This window comes from Eubalaena glacialis, chromosome 5 (genome assembly GCF_028564815.1).
Source record: "Eubalaena glacialis isolate mEubGla1 chromosome 5, mEubGla1.1.hap2.+ XY, whole genome shotgun sequence".
NCBI lineage: Eukaryota > Metazoa > Chordata > Mammalia > Artiodactyla > Balaenidae > Eubalaena > Eubalaena glacialis.
This window is the reverse complement of record NC_083720.1, coordinates 24,379,371-24,404,245: the sequence shown is the minus strand read 5'-3', so window position 1 is coordinate 24,404,245 and position 24,875 is coordinate 24,379,371. Positions and strand designations below refer to the sequence as shown.

Below are 24,875 nucleotides of genomic sequence, written 5' to 3'. Positions count from 1 at the left end.
ATTATTTTTGAAATATGTGTAATGCATGAAAGGTTCATATCTGGAGCACAGATAGCTCAGTCTAACTACATATTTTCTTTAATTAGAAACTACTTATTTTGGTTTTCATAGTACAGAGAGAGAGATGTAATAGGAATAATTTTAAAAGAGTTAATCTATTGTGAATAAATATAAATCCTTTATGACTTCAGAGAAATTGTTTTTGATTTTTAAAAATTAGAGCAATATTAATGGCAAATGGATCATTATTGTGCCACCATAGGCCCTCAAGATAGAAATTTTTTCTGTATTGGTTACATAAACATACACAAATACAACCAGTAAATACCTTGACTTGTCTAACTGGTTACTATGACAGTTCTCTCCAGCTTTTAAAAAAACTTAGCTGATTTCTCTCTGGCATAAGGACACATTTTCACTTCATCTTCCTTCCCTGAGAAGGACAGGTAGGCCTGAATATTTCTTTGTCCATTTTTTTCCCATCATATCCTAATCACCTTCTTAGATTCAGATATCACTAAATGTAGAGGAGTCCATATGATATTTATTATTTAGGTGTATATATCCTATAAATGGATGTAACATGTTAGTGCTCTTTGAGAAATAAGCCATAACTTTGGTTAAAAAAAAATGTATTCAGACTTAATTGAAGGAAGACTGTTACTGATTTGGTGTTTTCAAATATTGTACCATATAATAAGGATGAAGTTTTATGTTACATGCCTCCAAAAGTACACTATATTGAATATTTTTATGTAACACATGTGCGTACACACACATTTAGCAGATCTTTAAAAATGAGAGATGAAACAGAATATGAGAAATGACTTGGAAGTTTATAATTTCTCTAGAATAGAAAGCTTAATGTCTGTATTCATATTTTCATAGACTGGTTAGATAACTCAATGATTTTGTAGCCATCAAAAGAAATATGTGGGCAAAGTTTATGGGAATTCATCTGTTATCTAGCCACATGTTAGATATTTATCCATATATGTATACTACAGTAAACATATCTTTATCATTCATTACTTTTGCTTATTATATCCCTTGTCATATTCGAACTCTGGGTTGGCTGAAGAAATTACTTAAAAGAGAATGTTGTTTATGAACTTCCACTTATATATAATCATTTTCTAAAAAGGATTAATCGTGTTATAATTATGTTCTATTTATTCAAAGCTGTTAAAGCAAATTTTTTTCATAATAAATAGCTTGACCAATTTGAATATTCCTTTATTACATAGAAGCCTAAATAGACTAGTCATATAAAAAAGAGATACTCAAGCATTATCTTATACAAAATAGCATATATAATTACATTTAAATTATGTGATTAAAATTCATTTTGTAACCATCCTTAAAATATATCTCTATCTAAGAATATAAAAAGTGAAAATAATTTTATCTAATTTGAAGAGCTCAGTTTAGTTAATAAAAATGCCCTCATTAACCTTCAAAATATATTATATAAATACATTTATAACAAAAACAGTATTCTGTCAGTGTTGTTATAAGAAGGGCATGTCATAGTTTTATACATTGTAAAATGATATTTAGTAGAGCTTATTAACATTCCTTCCCAATTGTTCAGTTTGACAAGCTTGTCACAATTGTCCTGTCACCTGTTCACCTGCTCCTCATGACAAGTCTCTGACACTAATTCGTAATTACTTGGGAAAAATTAGCATTTGGCCTTTAGCAGCCAAATTCAACTACACTTGCAAACACTATATTTTTCTAGCTTTAGGTAAGCAAGACCTGATAAAAATTAGATTCTATATAGAATGCATAAATGCATACCTATATTGGCGCCAAAAGTCCTAAAGGAGATGTGTCAAGTATATTTCCAGATTTATACAATAAATAGAGCATGATCGTTTATTTATAAATTGACCATGACAGGTAATTTGACATGGTTAGCTTTATAATCTGCTACTTGCAAGTTACACATACAATTGTTACTTCAAAACTCCATCCCTCACTGTGGACATTTTTTTTCCTGAATAATATACTACACCAATATTGCTGATTTTTACTTCTAGCTGTTCTCATTCTAAGTTAAATGTTTTCTTCTTTTAAACATGAAATCCACATTTTTAAACTTCTGCCTCTGTAAAGACAAACATATAAACATAATCTCATGACAATTAAAATCAATATGAATATTTCATATTCAATAAGATTGCAAATTATTCACATAATATAAGACAAAACTTAAGACGGTGACAGAGGCATAAGAAATTTTGTGGTATCAAAAGAATACTAGGTTAAGAATTTCTACCTAGAAATAAATAAATGGAATTTAGCAAAAAATTTAATGTTTATACTTCCTAATCTCAATGAAAATCAGGAAAAACAATTTGGATTTGCATAGTTCTCACTCTCTAAAGTACTATTATTGTTTTACATATTAAACAATTAAAATTTAATATAATAGTATAAAATAGGTGCTTTGAATTTATTACTCTATCAAAGATATTGATAAAATTTGATGGAAATTTTAGTTACCATACATTTTCTTTGAGATCATGTTTATATATGGAAGTTAAACTAGTTTCCATTTGGTCTTCTGTGTCATCTAAAAGTAATGCCAAAGTTGTTTTTTTCTTTGCAATGCTAACACCTTTTATTTCTTTTTTCTTTTTTTATTGTACTAGTTAATATCTCCAGGCTAGTAATGAAAAGGGAGAGCAGTTAGTGGGCACTTTTATCTTTCTGACAAAGAGACTTTGTCTTCTTTAATCTTTTACATATTATTACATTATATTGATTTTTATAGTAATAAAACAAATTCTCTTCCTTATATAAACTCAATCTGGTTACAATATATTATCCTTTTATTCTATTTCTTCTAGAGTCAAGTTAGGTAAATGGTATTTTCTGTAAGAAACTATTCATTTTAATTAAACTTTCAAATATATTAGCATAATGTTACCCATAAGATTTTTCAATCACTTGTTTAAACTCCCCGGCATCTATGGCTGTGTTCTTTTTTAGTTTCTAATATTGTCTGTTCTTAGTATTAATTCATATTTCCAGATGCTTGCTTTTAGCTAAAGAGAAACAACTTTATCTATCTATCTATATGTATTTTTTTCAGATCATTTTCCATTATAGGTCATTCAAGATATTGAATATAGTTCCCTGTATTATACATTAAATCCTTGTTGCTTATATACTTTGTGTATAGCAGTTTATATCTGTTAATCACATACTACCAAATCACCCCTCCCCCATTTGGTAACCATAACTTTGTTTTCTATGTCTGTTAGTCTCTTTTTGTTTTGTATATAGATTCGTTGTATTATTTTTTTTTAGATTCCACATATAAGTGATATCATATAATATTTGTCTATGTCTCTCTGACTTACTTCACTTAATATGATAATCTCTAGATCCATCTATGTTGCTACAAATGGCAGTATTTCATTCTTTTTTATGGATAATATTCCATTTTATATTTTATATATATCTATTATATATATATATATAAATATATATACGCACACACACATACATATATACACACACACACCACATCTTCTTAAACCAGTTGTCTGTTGATGAGCACTTGGGTAGTTTCCATGTCTTGGCTATTGTAAATAGTGCTGGTATGAACATAAGGGTGCATTTATCTTTTGGAATTACTTTTCATCTTTTCTGGATATATGCCCAGGAGTGGGATTGCTGGATCATATGGTAGTCCTATTTTTAGTTTTTTTAAGGAACCACCATACTGTTTTTATAGTGGTTGCACCAGTTTACATTCCCATCAACAGTGTAAGAGTGTTCCCTTTAAGAGAAACAACTCTTTAAAAACTCTAGTTTATTTTCTCATTATTTTTATCTTCATTTCTTCCTTCAAATTTCTATGAATTTAACTTTTTTAATTGGATGTTTATATGATTGTCTATTGGCCATACTTTAAATATATGTTATTCTCTAGTTTCCACTCACTTTAGCTACAATTTATAAATTTTGATATGAAGTATTCTCATCAAGTATCATAAATTATGCTTTCTTCCTTGTTAGTTATAGGATTTTTTTTCAACATAAGTGGTTATTTAAAATATTTATTACTATTCTATATTATTTTTGCTCAGAGAAGGTGTTACATATACCAATACTTTTCACTGTGATTGGACCTTGTTGCTTTATTTCACACATGGCCAAATTTCATAAATGTGACATTTTTCTGGAAAAGAATGGGCATTTTTCCATTTTTGAATGAAAGAATATATGATACCAAACTTTAAAATAAAATGTCTACCTTTTCTTGATTGCCATGGAAATATATGCCTTTCTCTCTCACGCGCGCTCTCTTTTTTTTTTTTTTTTTCACTCTAGGGAGGGCAGATAACTGACAGCCCCACAGCTGCCCTTCTTGATCCACAGCTACATTTCTTCCAAGGCCATTTTTCTGCCAAGGGTGCTTCCAGGCAATGACTGAGCATAGTGGCATACTAGTGCAGATCCCTTCCTGTATTATGTGGACCTCTTCTACTACACAACTTTGGCTTGAGAACTGTATTCATTTCCTAGGGCTATAATAATTGCCAGAAACTTGGTGGCTTTAAATAACTGAAATTCTTTCTCATTTTAGTTCTAGATGCCAGAATTCTGAAATCAGTAACACTGGACTGAAATTAAGGAGTTAACAGAGTCCTATTTCCTCCAAAGGCTCTAGGAAACAATCCATTGCTTGCTTCTTCCAGCTTCTGATGACTGTTGGTGACCTTGACACTAGTGGCTGCATCACTCTAATCTCACTCTTTGTAGTTACATTGCCTTCTCCTCTTCTGTTTCTTCTTTTTTGTCTGTGTGAAATTTCCCTCTGCCCCTCTCTTATGAGAACACATCTGATTGCATTTTTCAAGATAATCTCTTCAGCTCAAGAACCTTAACTTTATCACATCTTTCACCATAGAATGCAATATTTACATGTTTTGGGAACTAGGGCCTGATATTTTAGGGGGACATTTTTCAGCATACCACAAAGTCTCACTTTTAGCACGGCCAAAGTTTTTGAAAAGCTGCACTTCAGTATAAAACACTTCCTGTCCAGTTGTCTTTATTTCCTAATTTCATAGTTGGCAGACATGCATTGCCATCTGAAGATTCTTTCTGCCCACTCCTGCTTCCTGTCATTTACACCCTTCACTGTTATGTCCCTATATTAATCTTTTGCCTGTATAAACCTTCTTGGCTTTTATCATTGGTCAACCCCAGAACTAGCACAGTGAGCATATCAACAGAGTGGCCACAGTAGCAGAGATGGAGGTTACATATGGGCCCATGAGCATTGACTCCCACTTATGAAGTCCAATCTAGTCACTGATACTTCTGCATATCCAACCAGTTTGCAGCAAAAACCAATGCTGAGAAAATGATATGACACTACTACTTGGGTAGACAAAAATTCCACTTAACAACAAGTTGAATACATTGGGCATTTTCCATTTTGGAAGGTCCAGCATTTTGTTCTCATAAGGATAGAGAACAAAATTCTGAATGTAGGTTTGCATTTTAATCCCACAAAGACTCACCCACAACCATTATCTATGGGCTTACGAAACGCCTAATCTATAAGCATGGAATCCCACACAACATAGCATGTGACCAGGGACTCACTTGACTGTGAAGGAAGTGCAGGAAGGTACTCTGCACAGTGCCTGGGGTAATAGACATTTATCAAATATTTGCTAAATTTATGAATTACGTGTTTTGTATTCATAAGATGTAATATTATAAAAAATGTTTATTAGCATGCAAGATAATAGCTAACATTTATTGAGTCCAGACTTTACAATCATTGTCATTTAACTCTCACCCTATCAAAAATGGTCCCCCAATTTATAAATGAGGAAAATTTGCAGAAATAGATTACATCAGTTCTCTAAATTTGCAGTTATTAAGTAGAGGAGTAGATTCATAACACAGATTGCTCAACTCCAGGGCCTGTCTTTACCCATCACTTCTTAAAGAAAACATGATGAGCTTTTATCAAGTAGAAATGCAGATCACAAAGTAATGTATACATTTTGTGGTTAATGATGCCAATTTAAGGATATTCTTTGAAAATTCAGGCTGCATCACTACACTAGGAAAAATTGTGAATAATATAAATGACAGTAGTGATGCTTCTAACATCAGAGAAGACAATCTTTAAATGACAATGAAAAAATTTAAATATATAAATTATTACAAAAATGTGTACTATGAAGTCCTAAGACTTTAGCCCAGGTACTTGGTCTTAGCACAATATTCTGTACAATTCAACTTTATCTATACTAGAGTTTTGGTTTCCATGTAATTTTCAAACAAAGAATTATTTAATAGAGCAGAGAAAAAATTTTCTGTAAAATTTTTAATTTGCAAATTGCACTTTTGACAAAGACTAAGGAAGAGCTAAAATTGTCAAATAACCACATTAGTTTACCTAATATTCTGTCAGGTACCATGTACATACTATACATTTGGATATTTTCTAAATATACAGCAGCAACAATAATCTTTTATAAATAATTAGTTGTGTTCATAATGAGTTGTTTAATACATTAAATACATTAGTCAACAGCATGCAGGTGAGCCAGGGCTGCCCACACTCCAGAGAGTTCTGCCCACACCCCACTGCAAAACTTACTTGTCATCCAGTGACTCCAGCCTCTCACTCTCCATCTGAAGTCTCAACTTTATGCTTGGTGGGGCTTCTTCCAAGTGTAATCCTTTCTTTTTTACACCCCATCATCCCTAGAGCTAGTAGCTGTCCCCTACACTTATTATTTTATTCCTTAGGTTTTCTTTACTTCATGTGCAGTCAATCTCCTTTTACTAGTTAATTAATCCTTCCTTAAGTTTTTGTCATTTTTCACATTGTTACTGTGTTTTCTGTGTCCTTCCTGGACACTAATACAAAGTAGAATATAGTTATTCAAAAGCAAACCTTTCTTCCCTACTTGAGTTCCTAGGCAAGTGTTTAAATGACATAGATAATTTCATCAGTAAGATCATTTGTTGGCTGTAAGAGAGAGAATTATTAACTGAGTTTTAAGAAGAACCTGTGGGCTGTGGGTTCATCTATCTATAAGGCATATCTTATATCATTGCCACAATCTGCTCAGCAATGCCTTTTTGCCATGTCATGTACTAAGTATTATCTGGTACAGTCACTGACACCAGCATTTCAGATTGACTGCAAGTCTCTTTCAAATGTGTATGTCAGTGAAAAACAAGATAGAATTCAAGACGGATGAGAGGTATACTTTTCCCTTGGAAAGTAATGAGATCAGGGATCAGGAAATGTTCGCAGAAACGGGGAAGCATCAAAGTTTCTGGACCACCTTGATACTCAGGTGCAGATCAATTTGAGGACAAATGTATACAGGGATTTCTGCTGTAACAGAATATATGCATTCCATACAAACCTTGCATTCTGCAAAATCTTAAAATACTCAGGACTTCTGGGAAAAGGTGTTTGAGCCAGTCTACTTGAAACTAGTGTGATTCTATAACAGGGATACACATGTATAGCAACAACAAACAAACAAACAAACAAAAACCTTGGGACCTTGAGAAATAACTCCATTACCAAAGGCAGGCAGCTTATGATGGCTGTAGACCTCCTAACACGGATAATAATTGTACCCACCAAAATGAAAACTAAGTGAAAACACTGGCTTGTAGACTCCTGAGATAATATAGATGTAACTGGACCTCTGAGCACTCCGGGGGAGTAGTAACATGCCACGAACCTAGAATTATGTAAAGCTCAGGATGTACATCTTTATGAAAGGACATTCTGCAGACATTCATTTTATCATTAAAATAAAGTAAAGCTAGTAGGACTCCTCCCTGGGCAGTAGCCCATCTTTCTCCTTTCTTGCTGAAGATTACAGTTCTATTTATGATATTCTGGCTCTTTTTACTGCAGAAAATGGTTCATACTCCAACATATATCTATTTTATTGTACATAATTTTCTCATTATCTAATCTCTGATAAGTTAATCGGTATTTTACAAACATGTGTTGAAGCAGTATGCAATGTATATGAAACTTGAATACCTGAAAATTGCTTTCCTCAAAATTCTTTGCTCAGTCATCTTTTTGAAAGCCTTGTGTTATCCCTAGAGATGTGCATACCTCAGAAGTCTGATGGCTTATATTATTAATCATTATATCACTTCATGTACTATACAAGACCTAAGTACAAAGTCTGATATATAAAGCAGAGTGTTCTCTTACTTAATGATGGTACAAATTATGTTCCCAATCATGTTGCTTTGTCTTTAATTGCCAAAAATACTAAAGCCAAAATTGAATCTCAATTTTAATTTTTAAAATATGTTGTGTCCCATGGATTTTTATCCAATCGCCATGGTGAATGAATGAATGAATGCAAGGATAAAAGATCTTACAGTTTATGTTTCTTTCTTGTATTTTGCTTTGTTTTGCATCAGAATTTCCAACTCCTAGAGGAAGATACCTATAAACTAGAGAAAATTAAAAATTATTTTTCCCAAATGTAATTGGGAAATGAAAAATGGTATATACACTATTTCTAAGAGAAAATGTCTGAGATATTAGCTACTTTAAATATATATTAGTTACTATCAAAATAATAGACAAGAGAGTCTCTTAACAGTTGCTCTTAGAGCTATTATTTTGTAATTTTAGACAACCTGTACAATACACCAGAATGCCTTAATTTTGTCTGGGTTTAAAGAGTCCCACATTCATCACAAAAACTCAATCCTTATTAAAATAATAAGACAAATAATCTGGTTAAAATTGATATATATACAAATAAAATGCCAACACACAATTGTGATTCCAGGTTTACAATATAGTGAATCATCAGTTCTTTATAAAACATTTTAATCATTGAAGAATTATTTTTGAAAATGTGGTATAATAGCAAGGTCAACTTATGAATGCAAGTTAATACTGGTGAACATTTAATATGTGTAAACATATTGCTTTTTTTCCACCAGTGCAAAAATAGTTACAGTATATCAAAAATAATGACAATTTATAAGGTATATATTCTCCATAAAACTTCTAATAAAACCTCTCAACTGGACAAACTCTTGCATATAACTAAAAGAGGCCATTTCAGAGGATATACCCAGAATAAAGGTAATACAGTAAGTATAGTTCAAGAAGCACACTGATTGAATTCAAATTTTAGCTCCACTTGTTTCTAGGTAACAGTGGACAATTTATATGAAATTCCATTTTCTTATCAACAAATAAGAAGAATAATAATACCTACACCATGTGGTTATTGTGAAGGTTAAATGAGTAGATCCATATAGTAAAAACCTCATTAAATGTTAGCTATAGTTAGTGCTATTGTTATTTTCAATGGAAAAAATTTTTAAAAATCACAATAAAGAAGAAGTGGTATAGAGAGGGGGATCAAGATGGTAGAGTTGCACTCTCCCCACAAACACATCAACAATAAATCTATATTAAAATTCTCATGGAAAACTAACTGGAAACTGGCAGATGAACACCTCTACAACCAAAGCTACAAGAAAAATCTCTATGTAACCTGAAAGGACAGAAGAAAAAAAGGCATCGGTTTGGGACCTGTGCCTCTGAGAAGGATCTGTAAGGAAGAGAGGGTCTGCATGGGTGGCCCTCACCCTAGGGAGTGAGAAGGTGGAATCACAATCTGGGCATCCCAGTCCTGGGGTGCTGCACAGAGGAGACAAGCACCCTTACCTGCTGGGAAAACCACTAGGACAGACAGAGGGGCTGGAGAAGCCCAGACTTCCTCTCTAGGAGTGCACACATGCTAACAGGGTAGAGAGAGCCTCGCACTGGTGGCTGTTGCCTCACCATATTTCCCAGTATGAAGGGTGAACACCCCAGCCCCACTAACTCCACACCACAGCCTGGTGTGAGATGCAGGCCAACTGAGCCCTGGGAAAAGAGTTGTTAGAGCTATGCAAAGACAGACCAGGGGCCTGGGATGTGATCTGGCTGGAGCCAAGGCAGCCAGGGACAGCTCATACATGGGGCAGCAGGTGGGGCACCAGTGCCGGCCATTGTCAGCACACACACAGGGCAGTACCACCCCTAAGCACTGAAACTCTGGCAGACAGGGCCCGGGAGAGAGCTCAATCTAGCTATGCAGAGAAAACCTGGGAGGCTCAATAGTACAAAGAGGTTTGTCTCTCAGCAAGAGTGTCCCAGCTCCACCCACTCCACACTGTGGCTTAGCACTATATCTGGACCAGAAAGTACCTGGAAAAGAAGCCCACAGAGGCAGCCTCAGATCTCTGGCAGCAGCTCGGCCACCTAAATTCCTGTTGCCAAACACCCTGACCTCCAGCCCCAGCCTACTCCACACCACAGCCTTGCAATAGATCTGGGACCTGGGATGAATACAACAGAGAAAGGGACACTACCTTGGGCTGCTTCTAAGATGAACTGCAGATGCCTACACAGGTGGGGCATAGGTCCTCTGTGGGTACACAGGCCTCACTTGCTCCAGCAATCTTCTCCTTTGGGGCAAGACATGAACTCAAGGGCAACCCAACCCTCAGCACTTCTATTCCAACAGAGGGAGAAGACCCTGCACCTGACAAGACAGCAACAGGCACAAAGCACAGAGGAAGCTCTGCCTCACACCCTGCACAGGCTATGGATACTCCAGCACCAACCATATTCCCTAGCAAGGGTATAACAGCCAGCACACCTTGGGGAAAAACATGGCTGGTGTCCATATCAAAACCAGCCCTCACACCAAAAACACTGGACACACACAGTCTAAACAGGGATGCTCCCACATAAAAACACCCCTTTAAGACCACAGTAGGTAACTATTTCTCCTCAATTCATAGAGATAGAGAATGTTAATTAAAATGAAAAGGCAAAGGAACTACTCCCAATAAAAACAGGAGAAATCTCCTGAAAGAATAATAAAATATAGTTCACCCATCTGCTATCCCTGAGTTTCAAAAGGTGGTAATAAAATGCTAACAAATTAGAGAGATTATAGATAGAAATGCAGCTCACTGTTAACAAGTAACTAGAAACTATAAAGATGAACCAATCAAAAATAGACAATTCACTTGTCAAGATAAAAACTAATCTAGAAGCAATGAATAGCCAAGGATGAATAAGTAATCTGGAAGACAGAATAGTGGAAATCATCCAATCAGAACAGCAGAAAGACAAATGAAAAAGAAATGAAAGCAATATACAAGATCTATGGGATGATATAAAACTTGACAACCTGCACGTAATACGAATTCCAGAAGGAGAAGAGAGAAAGAAGGGGATCGAAAATGTATTTGAAGAAATTATGGCTAAAAACTTCCCAAACCTAAAAAAGGAAACAGGTATCAGGGTACAGAAAGCACAGAGGGTCCCAAATAAGATGAACCCAAACAGATCCACACCAAGACTTACCATAATTAAAATGGCAAAAATGAAAGATAAAAAGAGAATTCTAAAGTCAGCAAGAGAAAAACAAAGAGTCAGTTACAAGAGAACACCCATAAGGCTATCAGCTGATTTCTCTGCAGAAAATTTGCAAGCCAAAGGTAGTGGCATGATATATTCAAAGTCCTGAACAATATTAAGCCTACCCTAAAAAAAAATATTGAACAGTCTTCTCTGAATAGAAAAGAAGCAAGGATATACAGGAAAGGGAAAATCACAAAAGGAAAGGCAAATATATGAGGATTGAGGATGACTTAAATAAGCAAGTATGTAGATTAAAAACAATAAAATTACTGCAGAAGTGATTATAACTACGATAAACAGTGAAAGGATAAGTATGAAGATGTAAAATGAAATATTAAAGTCAAAATATGGGGTAGGGGAGTATTAAAATGTAAATCTTTTAGAATGTGTTTCAACTTGAATGACTATCAGTTTAAATTAAGTAGATATAGTTATGGGTCAACATACTTGTACCCCATGGTAACTAAAAATCAAAACATACAATAGATTCACAAAAATAAAAATAAAGGAAATCAAGCATACTACAAAAGAAAATCATCAAAACACAAAAGGAAAAAGAAAAAGAAGAAATGAACAAAGAAAGGCTACAAAAACAACTGGAAAACAAGGAGTAAAATGGCAATAAGTACAAACCTATCAATGATAACTTTAAATGTCAATGAACTAAATGTTCTGATCAAAAGAGAGAGTGGCAGATTGGATATAAAAACAAGAACTTTCAATGTGCCACCTACAAGATACTCACTTCAGGGCAAAAGACACACCAAGACTCAAAGTGAGGGGATGGAAAAATATATTCCATGCAAATGGAAACAATAAGAAAGTGGGGATAGAAATACTCATACCAGACAAAATAGACTTTTTAAAAAAAGGCCATAAAGAAAATCAAAGAAGAACATTAGATAATGATAAAGGGATCAATACAAAAAGAGGATATTATACTCATTAACATACACACACCCAATATAGGAGCACCTAAATATATAAAACAAATACTAACAGACATAAAGGGAGAAATTGACAATAATAAAATAATAGTAGGGGACTTTAACACCTCACTAACATCAATGGACAGATCATCCAGACAGAATTCAAAAAGGCAACGGAAGTCCTAAATGATACAATAAAGCAGTTGCACTTAATTGATACTACAGGACAAGAAAAAGAAAAGAAAATGGAAGGAAGGAAGGAAGGAAAGAAGGGAGGAAGGAAGGAAGGAAAAGGAAGAAAGAGAGAGGGAAGGAAGGAAGGGAGGTAGGGAGGGAGGGAAGAAGGGAGAGAGAAAGGGAGAAAGAAAAAACCAGAATGCACATTCTTTTCAAGCATGCGTAGAACTTTTTCCAGGATAGACCACATACAAGATCACAATAAGACTCAACAATTTTAAGAGGATAGTAACTTTTTCAAGCATCTTTTCTGTCCGCAATGGTATGAAACTAGCAATCAACCACAGAAAGAAAAACAGGAACAGAATGAACACATGGAGACTAAACCACAAGCTAATAAAAAACCAATGGGTCAACTTGAAATCAAAGAAGAAATACAAAAATACCTTGAGAAAAATGACAAAGACAAACTTAGAAAATCTATGAGATGCAGCAAAAGTAATTTTAAGAGGGAAGTTCATAGCAATACAGGCCTTCCTCAAAAAACAAGAAAAATCTCAAATAAACAACCTAACCTGACACCTAAAAGAATTAGAAAAGAAGAACAAAATCCAAAGTCAGCAGAAGGAAGGAAATAATAAAGATCAGAGTGGAAATAATTAAAACAGAGACCAGAAAAAAAAAAAAATACAAAAGATCAATAAAACCAAGAGCTGGTTTTTTGAAAAGATAAAAAAAATTTGACAAAACTCTAGCCAAGTTCACCGAGGAGAAAAGAGAGAGGACCCAAATAAACAAAATAAGAAATGAAAGAGGGTAAATAACAACTGATACTACAGAAATACAAAAAATCATAAGAAAATAATATGAACAGTGATATGCCAACAAATTGGACAACCTAGAAGAAATGGACAAATTTCTAGAATCATACAGCCTGCCAAGACTGAGTCAAGAAGAAGCAGATAACTTGAAGAGACCAATCACTAGAAGTGAAATATTTAGAATCTGTAATAAAGAAACTTCCTCCAAACAAAAGTCCAGGACCAGATGTCTTCACTAAGGCAATCTACCGAACATACAAAGAAGAACTTATACCTATTCTTAAACTTTTCCAAAAGATTGAAGAGGAAGGAAAACTCCCAAAATCATTCTATGAAGCCACCATCACCCTGATACAAAAACCAAAGTACAAAAAAAGCAAATTACAGACCAATATCTTCGATGAATATAGATGCAAAAATTCTCAACAAAATATTTGCAAACCAAATATAACAAAACATAAAAAGGATCATACACCATGATCAAGTTGGATTCATTCCAGGAGCACAAGAATGGTTCAACATATGCAAATCAATCACTGTGATACACCACATTAACAAAAGGAAAGAAAAAAATCACATGATCATCTCAACAGATATAGAAAAACATTTGATAAAATTTAACATCCATTTATGATAAAAACTCTCACCAGAGTGTTTATACAGGATACATATTTCAACATAATAAAGGCCATTTATGACAAACCCATAGTCAACATTATACTCAAAGGTGGAAAGCCAAAATCCTCGCTGCTAAATTCAGGAACAAGACAAGGAAGCCCACTCTCTCACCTGTTCACTTCAACATAGTATTGGAAGTACTAGCCACAGCAATAGGACAAGAAAAAGAAATAAATATTACACAAATTGGAAGGAAAGAGGTAAAACAGTCACTGTTTGCAGATGACATGATACTCTGTATATAGATGCTCAACATCACTAATTATTAGGAAATGAAAATCAAAACTACAATGAAGTATCACCTCACACCTGTCAGAATGTCTATCATAAAATAATCTACAAATAATAAATGCTGAAGAGGCTGTGGAGAAAAGGGAACCCTTCTACACTGTTTGTGGGAATGTAAATTGGTGCAGCCACTATGGGAAACAGTATGGAGGTTCCTTAAAAAACTAAAAGAAGAGCTACCATATGATCCAGCAATCCCACTCCTGGGCACATATCTGGAAAAGACAGAAACTCTATAGAAAAGATACATGCAGCCCAGTGTTCATAGCAGCATTATCTATAATATCCAAGACTTGGAAACAATTCAACTGTCCATCAACAGATGACTGGCTTAAGAAGATGTGGTATATATGTATATACAATGGAATATTACTCAGCCATAAAAAAGAATGACTTTGCCATTTGCAGCAACATGGATGGACCTAGAGAATATTACGCTTAGGGGAATAAGTCAGACAAAGACAAATACTATAGGATGCCACTTATATATGGAATCTAAAAAATAATACAAGTGAATCTAGATACAATACAGAAATAGCCTCACAGACATAGAAAACAAATTTATAGTTACCCAAGGGCAGAAGTGGGGAAGCAGAGACAAATTACCATTATAAGATTAACAGATACAAACTACTATACATAAAATAGATAAGCAAAAAGGATTTACTGTATAGTACAGGGAATTATATTAAATATAATAACTGAGAATGAAATATAATTTGAAAAAATATCTGAATCACTATGCTGTATACCTAAAGCTAATGAATTATTATAAACAAGCTATACTTCAAAAAAATTTAAAAAAGAAGATGTGGCACACACACACACATATACACACAATAGAATATTACTCAGCCATAAAAAGGAATGAAATCTTGCCATTTGTGACAACATGGATGGACCTAGAGGGTATAATACTCAATGAAATAAGTCAGACAGAGAAAAGACAAGTACTGTATGATTTCACTTATATGTGGAATCTAAAAATCAAAATAAATAAACAAATATAAGAAAACAGAAACAGAGTCATAGATACTGAGAACACGGTGGTGGTGAGGTTTCAGTCAGCTCAACAGTGGGCTTATCTAAAGGGTACACAAGGGGAAGGAACTGGGAGGCAGAAGAGACACTAGTCACCAGGGGCTTTGGGGGAGTCCTATCAGGAATTTACACTTTCTTGTGACTTTGCAGACTGTTGCCCAGGGCGTGCTCTCACAGGAGGGGCTGGTGTCAGTTCAAGGGCAAAATAGATGCTGAGGCAGCAATATTATGGAGTAGTTTAGCTAAATTCTCAACAGAATTTTGATAGGGATTGCATTGAATCTGCAGATTGCTTTACACAGTGTTGACGTCTTAACAACACTAAGTCTTCTAATCCATGAAAACGAGATGTCTTTCCATATATTTGTGACATCTTTAATTTCTTTCAGCAATATTATGAAGTTTTCAGTGCACAAGTCTTTCAACTCCTTGGTTAAGTTTATTCCTAAGGATTTTATTCTTTTTGATGTTACTGTAAATGGAATTGTTTTCTTAGTTTCCTTTTTGGATTGTTCACTGTTAGTGTATAGAAATTGAATTTTTGTATGTTTTATATCTTTCAACTTTGCTGAATTCATTTATTTGTTCCAACCGTTTGGTTATTTTTTTTTGTAGACTCAAGATTTTATACAAATAAGATCATGTCATCTGTGAACAGAGGTAAATTTATTTCTTCCTTTCCAATTTGGGGGACTTTTATTTCTTTTTCTTCCTTAATTGCTCTGGCCATAACTTCCAAAATTATCTTGAAAAGAAGTGGTAAAACTGGGCATACTTATCTTGTTCCTGATCTTAGAGGAAAAGCATTCAGTCTTTTACCATTGAGTATGATTTTAGCAGTGGGTTTTTATTCTATGGTGGACTCAAGTATGTTGTGGTATTCCTTCTGTTCCTGGTTTGTTGAGTGTTTTTATCATGAAAGTATGTTAAACTAATATGATTTTTAAAGGAGTTAATAACTGCAAAATTGAACTTAAAGACAATAAAAAATGTAATTTAGGTGGTGTCATTTCTTTCTCCAGAAAACTTAAAACTTGCTAAATTTATTTACGCTGTAAATATTAAGAATAAATATTTTCTTAGACTATCTACAAGAAAAATTAGATATTTATAAATGGATATTTCAGAGCAAATTGAAAGTTGACTTAATTTGGTAGGAATAAGAACCTCAATTTCCTTGGTACTGTATTAGTAATTCAGATTTTATTACATGAGCAGATATTTAATTCTCTTAGTTGTATGTGTATATATGTATGTGTGTGTGTGTGTGTGTATATATATATATATATGCTGTAGAGTTCATATGTTCTATTTAAATTTTAAAAGAGCATAATATCCATAATATGCCATAACAGCCATAGCATGAAACAAAAATAACTTGTATTACATTTAGTATTTTCCTGTTTAATATGTTAAATATGTTCAAATAATATTTTAAAATATAGTTCAGAAATTAATGCTACTATTAAGTACTTAGCAACTTTTGGTATCTTATTATTAAATTCACTTTATAAGGAAAAGTATCTTATAGGGTAAATATTTTATTTTATTGACTAAAACCCATGTTATTAGAAAGGCACTGGAATTTTTTTTGCCCAGTGGTAGTTGATATCACATCATTATTCAATTTTTCAAATGATAACATAGAAAACTCCTGGTTCTAAAAGTCAGTAATTGGATAGCCTCTTTTTCTTTAATTACTATAGTGACTAAGACAAAGATTGTCAAATATATCACTCAGTAAAAAGAGTAAATGACAATATTCTTCAAATAGAGCTTTTGTTAGCACTAGCAAGATCTCAAAATTGGAATTTTTATACTTAAATGATAAGAAATATTTTTCTATGATTAAACTTCATGGTATTTAACTAGCAAAGAAAATATGTATGTGTAGGTTGAGGTGGGGCTACATGGAGGAAGGACAAGATCATGGCAGGAACAATCCTAATAAATACTTTTGATAGCTTGGATGATGGGACTTTACCCAAGAATAATTAACTTCTGTTGTTGTTGTTATTATTTTAAGCTAAGCACCGACATAAATTTAAGCTATTTCAAAATTGTATATGGGAAATACAATAGTTACCTCTAAAATGATTTGACTGAGGTATTTTTAATCTTTTCAAATCTAAAAATCATTTTATTTTTACAAAATATAAAATTAATGTCCGTAGGTACTGATTAAAATGTGTCAATCAGTTAAGATGTAGCACTTAGGCAAGATTTCTGTTATCCTATAATTGTGTCTTAAATTTCATTGACAGAAAATCATTAGTTTAGATTCAGGTTTTCCTCTAAAGGAATGAAGATCTTTACTGTATGTTGAAAATCAACTAAAATGCTGATAGGCGCTTAACATAAGAGAAAATAAATGCTAGATAATTTAGTTTGGTAATTGTCAAATGTTGAGTTGATGAACACTTTTGAGGGAACAACCCCAAAGAAAGATGATCAGGCATATAAGTTATTCTTTGAATTTGTTACTATTAACTTCATACTGCTATTGAGCAATTTAACTGGTTCTTTTGATTTTTACTCTCACCTTCTCCTTGACAACTATTTCACACCTATTTCCTGAAATTTCCTGAAATTTCCTGAAATGTACGATTTCTCTGTACATCTTCTTAATTTATAACCTTGCTCCATGTTTAACTGAAAAAAATTTAGCAATTAGAAGGAGCTCCACATATTCTCAGTATTCAGTGACTCACCTAGTAGTATCCATACCTTTATTTTCTGCTTCCTTAACGGTTGCAATAGGTTAACTGTTGCTGCTCCTGTCTCAGGTCCTTTGAAATATATACTGAGGTCCATTCTTTTTATTTAAAGTCCTCAGTCTCACAATTCTCCTGTTACTTATCTACATCATTTATTTATTTCTTTACTAAATAATTTCCAAGCATATATAAATATGCTCTATTTTAATAATATTTCTTCTTCTAGATACCACCCCTCTTTTCTCTGCTCCCCTCTCCTTGGAGCAAAAAGTCCTTGAAAGAATTGATGTCTTCAATGCTTCTTTTTCCATCCTCTCTTAACCCTTGTTTGATTCAGCTTTATCCACATGGTTTCACCAAAACTGTTTCCATCAAGCTCATCGAAGACTACTATAGGTCACAGGAATAACTGCACATTTTTTACACACTTTACCTCCAGCACACCACACTGTTCTGTCTCACCTTTTGTTTTACTCCAACCTGTTATGATTAGAAAATTCCAGGTTTCCCTCCTTATTCCTTCATCTTTTGCTTTATCCTCTCCCTTGGGGATTTCATCCTATCTCTTGGATTTAAGTATCATTTATGTGGTGATTTCCCCAAACTTATATCTCCAAGCCCTAGCCGATCTGCCAACTTTTGAAGTTTTATGTCACAAAACATTCTCAGCATAGGAACTTGGAGGTACAATTAATCTCAAAATTAACATGTCTAAAGATGCATTTCTTATGTTATACCATTCTGACTTCAAACTCACTCCATCTGTAGTTCTCCTCTTCATAACTAGGAATAACTTCACCCTTCCAATTGCTCAGTGTAAAGTTTAGAATCATTCTGGACACCTCTCTCCCAACACATATATCTGAATTGCTTTCTTGGTTCACAATTAAGTCACCTTAACTGTAATATCTTAGTCTAAGCCGTATGGATTTTCTGCAATAGTTTTTTAATTGATGTCCCAGATTCCACACTATTCTTCACCTCACAGTCAGAATTTTTTGGTATTTGATAAAATCAATATATCATTAAGAAACATTAAGAAGTGTGTTAATATTTTAAAATCAAGTAAAGTGGGTTATACTAGTGTCTTAGACATTTAATACAGTGCAAGAAACATTTAATTATATCCCAATTCTATCATCAGTGTATTATAAGATTTTATTATTAAAAAGTAAAGTCTTTCTTGATTGAAGATTAGAGTGTAAATATTCTAGACTTCCAGCTAGACAGTGGGGTTTTAAGTCCAATTCCACCACTAACTACATCAGAAAGAACAGGGTAAATATTTGCTTTCTCCACTTGAGTTTCCTCAACTGTATAATTTGAGACTTGAATTACATACATGTAAGTTTCTTTCCAGCTCTGAGAATCAATTACCTTCTCAAAAATTAATTATAAGTAATTTTGAGATGATTCTAAAGTTGCAAGCTTTATATATGATACAAAAATAAATATAATTGGACATACAAGTTTTCCATATGTTTCTGCTTAACCTTTTAGATATAATAGTCAATGTATTGAGAAAAAAGACAAACTCTATTATTAAAATCACTACAGCCTTGTGACAAAAATTCAGAAACTTTTCTATAAATTATTTAATCACATTTTTTATACCAAGGGATGCTATGTTAAAAAGAGAAAAGCATCTTAACTTTAATGATAGCAAAATTTTAGGTTCAGCTTTATTTAATTTTAGAAGTACTTTGGGACATTATTTTGCCTAAAATTATATTTCGCCTCATCTTCTTTGAAATTATTCTATATTTTATTCATGTAGCTTTGTGACTCATTAATACTTCAGTATTCAGGACCTATCTCCTACAGGTAGTAGATTCTGTCTCATGGTATACTATATTTTTATCTGTCCTTAACAACACAGACCAGTTGTGATACTTCTGTATAAGCACATAAGAAGGGACTCAGTGTATACATGGAGACTGAATATACATGAATGCACTTCTTAAAACTTTATTAGCATACACCTAGGAATGTCAAATTCCAAGTTGAAGAATAGAATTATGTGGCATATTTACGAGAGAAAGATTCCAGTTGTGTTTAGTAAATAATGACAGACTACTGATAGTGTAGAGTAAATGTGGTCCAAATTTACACAAAGAAAATTCATATCTTGGGCAAAAAAAATAGGTAAGAGGCAAGAACTGTACTCCCTATGCCTAAAGTTTACCTAATCTTTTGGAGTTTTGTTTGTTTCCTTGTAATCTCTCTGTGAATAACATGGCCTAGGAACTCTCAGTAATAAATAATTATCAACTATTGCTTTTAATGTAATATTGAGTCAAGTACATGAAGGGATATTTAATTGATCATTTTTAGTTTTCACTTTCACAAGCCCATATATTTTTAGATGTTCCTAGTATTACTGATTTATAGGCCTTTTTCTCCCCCCTCTGAAGACCAATGTCAAAACAATGAATAGAATATACTCACCAACTTTTAGAAATGCTACGTTAGAAATACTAAAACTAGACATGTTTTAGTTCTTATCTAGTTAAATCCTCACTACAGTGCAAGGTAGCTATTATTATTCTCATTTCACAGTGAAGAATCAGTGTTTTGAAATTAAATGAATTGCCTAAACTCTAACAGTTGTTGAATTTTTTCTACTATATACAGTTTCCGACAGGCATGGTACACAAGTGTGGTCAGGTACTCATATACAGGACTGTTTCACTGAATATGTACTACATATGAGTTCTTAAATATTTCTTAGGAATTTGATACCAAGAGATGATTAGTAAAGGCCACATCACTTTTGATTTTTTTCCTTGAATAATTTGCCTTTCTTATAGTGTTCTGGTCACTAGCATCATGTCATTAACTTAGAGAAATTTATTTTTTTTAAGAAAGGTATTTTTAGTGTCAACAAGCAACCTACAACCTGCTTCATATTCACTTTATATTACTTTCATTTTAGAAGTAAAAACATTTTTCCAACAGAATGTCTCACTTGCTATACTGTTTTATATTTTTGTGATTTTCTGAGATAGGAACAGAGAAATGATGATGTTAATACTTTCAATAGCTCTAAAAATGTAGTGGGAATTATGATTTCATAAGAAGATTAGTTATGTTGGTAAAACTATTGGATAATTTCCCACAGGATTTCTATATCAGGGTTCATTTAATTATATCCTGGAACAAGTTGCCTACATTCACTTTAGCTGTAAAGTAATGCTGAATACAACAACATCATAAGGCAGCTCACAGTGTTAACAAAGACATCTGTTAATGGTACCATGAATAGACATGAACTGAGGTGCTCAAATGACTTTGCTAGCAAAGCATTGCCTCCTAATTTATTTTTCCAGCAAATGGAAGCCTCATTTTTCATGGTTTAGTAGTTGCATTCAAATATACCAGTAATTTCAAATGCAATCACTTCTATACAGCAAATTTTATTTTAAAACGTAAGAGGAAATTGCTAATGTTCTGCTGATAGGTAAACAACTCCTCCATCAGTTTTGTTTCAATCTTTTCTTGCTGTTTTTAAATTAATTTTAACATAATATCAATTTTCAATAACACATAGGAAGCTTGATTTTATATAAGAATTTAATATGATTTCCAAATATATGACACTGAAAAATTTTAAATGTTCTTAGAGCTCTGGAACTATGTCATTTATTCTCCCATATTTTCAGTAGCTGAAATAATTTTTACATAAGAAAATGGAAATCTTAATTAAAATATTTTTATTATTAAAATGTATCAAAATAAATTACCTATAAATAAAAGACATATGAAAATGACAATATCCTATATAGAACAGAATATAAATGCTGGAAAATTATTATGTTACCATGTGTGCAAATTTAACTTCTTCAAATAGGTTATTTCATCTATCATTTTCAAGTGTAATGATGGCAATTTAACATGTATGTATATATTTTTATTTATTCTTGAATCAGAAAATATGATATAAAATAACTTTAATCCTAAATATATAACTCATGACTTCCCAGTCAAATATTAGTGTTTACCTAAAGAATTCTATATTGAATTTTGGTGAAGTTTTGTATTTAAAAAATCACTATTTTGCCTATGAAATTGTAACAACAGCAGCATTATTTAATGAGTCATTTAAGCATATGTATAAAGGAGTTTATTACTTTTCAAAATGCTCCTAGGTATGAACAGCTGAAGTTTCATGAAAATTAAATAGAACTCGAACTAGCAGCATTGCAAGAATGTATAACGATAATAAAGTAAGGATAGAAAAAATAAAGTAATGACACATTTTGTTATGTAAGAAACAGCATGGCATGTTACATAACAGAAGATATAGGATAAACTTGCAAGTCAAGCAGACAATGATACAATTACTAACAATGATAATATTGTTGTCGCTTTTGTTGTCAATGTTATATTATAATTTACACTTTTATTATGTGCCCCAAACATTTTGCACTTCTGTATACTGTATATAACATGTTTTCACATCCCTGTCAAGAAAAATGCATTATCCACTGTAAAAAGAAGGAAAAACAAAACCACGTAACTGATATAGAATGAGGCCAGGACTTGAACACAACTTGACAGTCAGCAGACCAGAGACTCACATTTTAATTGTGAAATATAAAGAATCATGTATAATAAATTTTAAAAAATTGATTCTTTTACAAACAGTCCATGAGAAGGAAGGAAAGGCTATAAACAAGAAGCTGAGAAACTCCCTCCTAACACAGGGATACTGTGACTCAGGTAGTTATCTCAAGCCTCATACTCCTCCTGACAGATGTTCTAGTTTCTTATTCACAAGGGAGAGGGGTGGTGGATTAGCCTGTTGTGCTACCCTGCGCCTACTCAGTGGCTAGTGCAGTGGTCACACTTGTGCACTGGAGCCGAGGGACATGTCCTATGTCTTGATGCTTAGATACAGTTATTTTGGACTGATGGATCGCATGTGACTTTTCAGAAGCGTAGGCATTATAAGGCAAAGGACTACATTTTAAAAGGGAATGTGTCCTTTTTTAATACATAAATTTATTTGTTTGTTTATTTATTTATTTTTTGGCTGTGTTGGGTCTTCATTGCTGCATACCGGCTTTCTCTAGTTGTGGCGAGCAGGGGCTACTCTTCATTGCAGTGCGTGGGCTTCTCATTGCAGTGGCTTCTCTTGTGGCGGAGCACGGGCTCTAGGTGCGCGGGCTCAGTAGTTGCAGCTTGCAGGCTCTAGAGCGCAGGCTTAGTAGTTGTGGTGCATGGGCTTAGTTGCTCCGCGGCATGTGGGATCTTCCTGGATCAAGGCTCAAACCCGCATCCCCTGCATTGGCAGGCAGATTCTTAACCACTGCGCCACCAGGGAAGCCCTAAAAGGGAATGTCTTTGGCCACAGGGTGTGCAGTCGAGGCCAACAGTGGCCTGTATTTTTGCCATATTAAGCACAAGGGATAGTTTATGATAACACACCATACCACTGGAGATTAAACCAGCTGGAAACACCATTGTTCCAATGTCATCTAGTCTCTGCTCCTCCAATGCCAACACCCACACAAAACCACGAACCAGTAACTACATCACATTCTCCAACACAGCCAAGAGAAACCCAGGCTAAAACACTGCAGGAATCAAGGACCTAACCTACCAGCACCATTGCACCCTTGTGCAACAGATGGGAATGGCAGGGTGACAGTCTTCAAATGGCCTTAAGCCTAACAAACTCAAGTGTCTCTGGCACAGAATCCAGGCATGAGCTCCACGAAGGGACTCTGTGTTGGAATCAGTATTTCTGCTGTGGTGCTGCTAACATTTTTGGTTCTTATGTATTTATACATAAGAAACAAACTGCAGCAACTAGATATGTGTGTCCAAGTACTTGATGATATCACATTATTTAGGATGATTTTTATGTCATGGATTAAGACCCAGTGGCTCTCTAGGACTTTGTTCCCGTGACTGTGAAAGATAGTAACCAAATATCACTGTGTGAGACTCCTTTTAAGCTTTGGAATTATTTTCGTGTGTCAGTTTCACCCAACATTCCAACATGTCAGTGACATTGGTTAGAGTGACCCTCTAGTTAAAATCTATGTGGTGTTAATGATGTTCATAATATAGTCCTATTTTTTATCCTAAAACTGACTATTTCTGGTTGTTGCAGAGCTCTCTACCAAACATGAACATTTAGAAGTGTATATTGTTTTTAGACCCCATGAATCTTATATCCTTCTAGAGAATACTCAGTGGGGAAACAGGAAATGAACTTTCTATCCTGGTCACCAAAGCTGTCAAGAAGCGAGATATAGTAAAATCAACAAATCTGATTTGAGACCTAAAAGGCTTCTCTTGGAATTATTTCATGATTATTTCTTTACTTGTTTTTATTTTTCTATTGTAACTGCAAATGTTATATATCTTGGTTTTCATCTATTAGAGATAATCATTTCCATACCTACCTTGGTGTGTAGTGGTAATTGCAATGAGATGGTACTGGTGAGAAGTCTTTGAAAAGTAAAAAACACTACAGAAATCCAAGGGTCTTTTAAAACTTAGTTTTCAGTAATATCTAGTACCAGTGGTTCAGTAAATTTCAATGATTTTGCATTTGTAAGTCTCTTGCTATATGGTACCTCTCATTTTTTTCTTTAGATAACATTTATTTTTTGAAAAAAAGACTTGATATTGGATAATTTGGCTATCATCTTACACTATAGATAAAACTTATAAATAGCTGAGAGGTAGAATGGATAAGAGGGAAGTATTTAGTTAATAAGAAACTCTT

General features: G+C 33.6%; 1 pseudogene; it reads left to right on the top strand.

Moving 5' to 3' along the window:
• Positions 1-24,422, top strand: part of LOC133091754 (hepatitis A virus cellular receptor 1-like) — a 137,797-nt pseudogene extending 113,375 nt beyond the window's left edge.
• Positions 24,423-24,875: the final 453 nt, after the last annotated feature.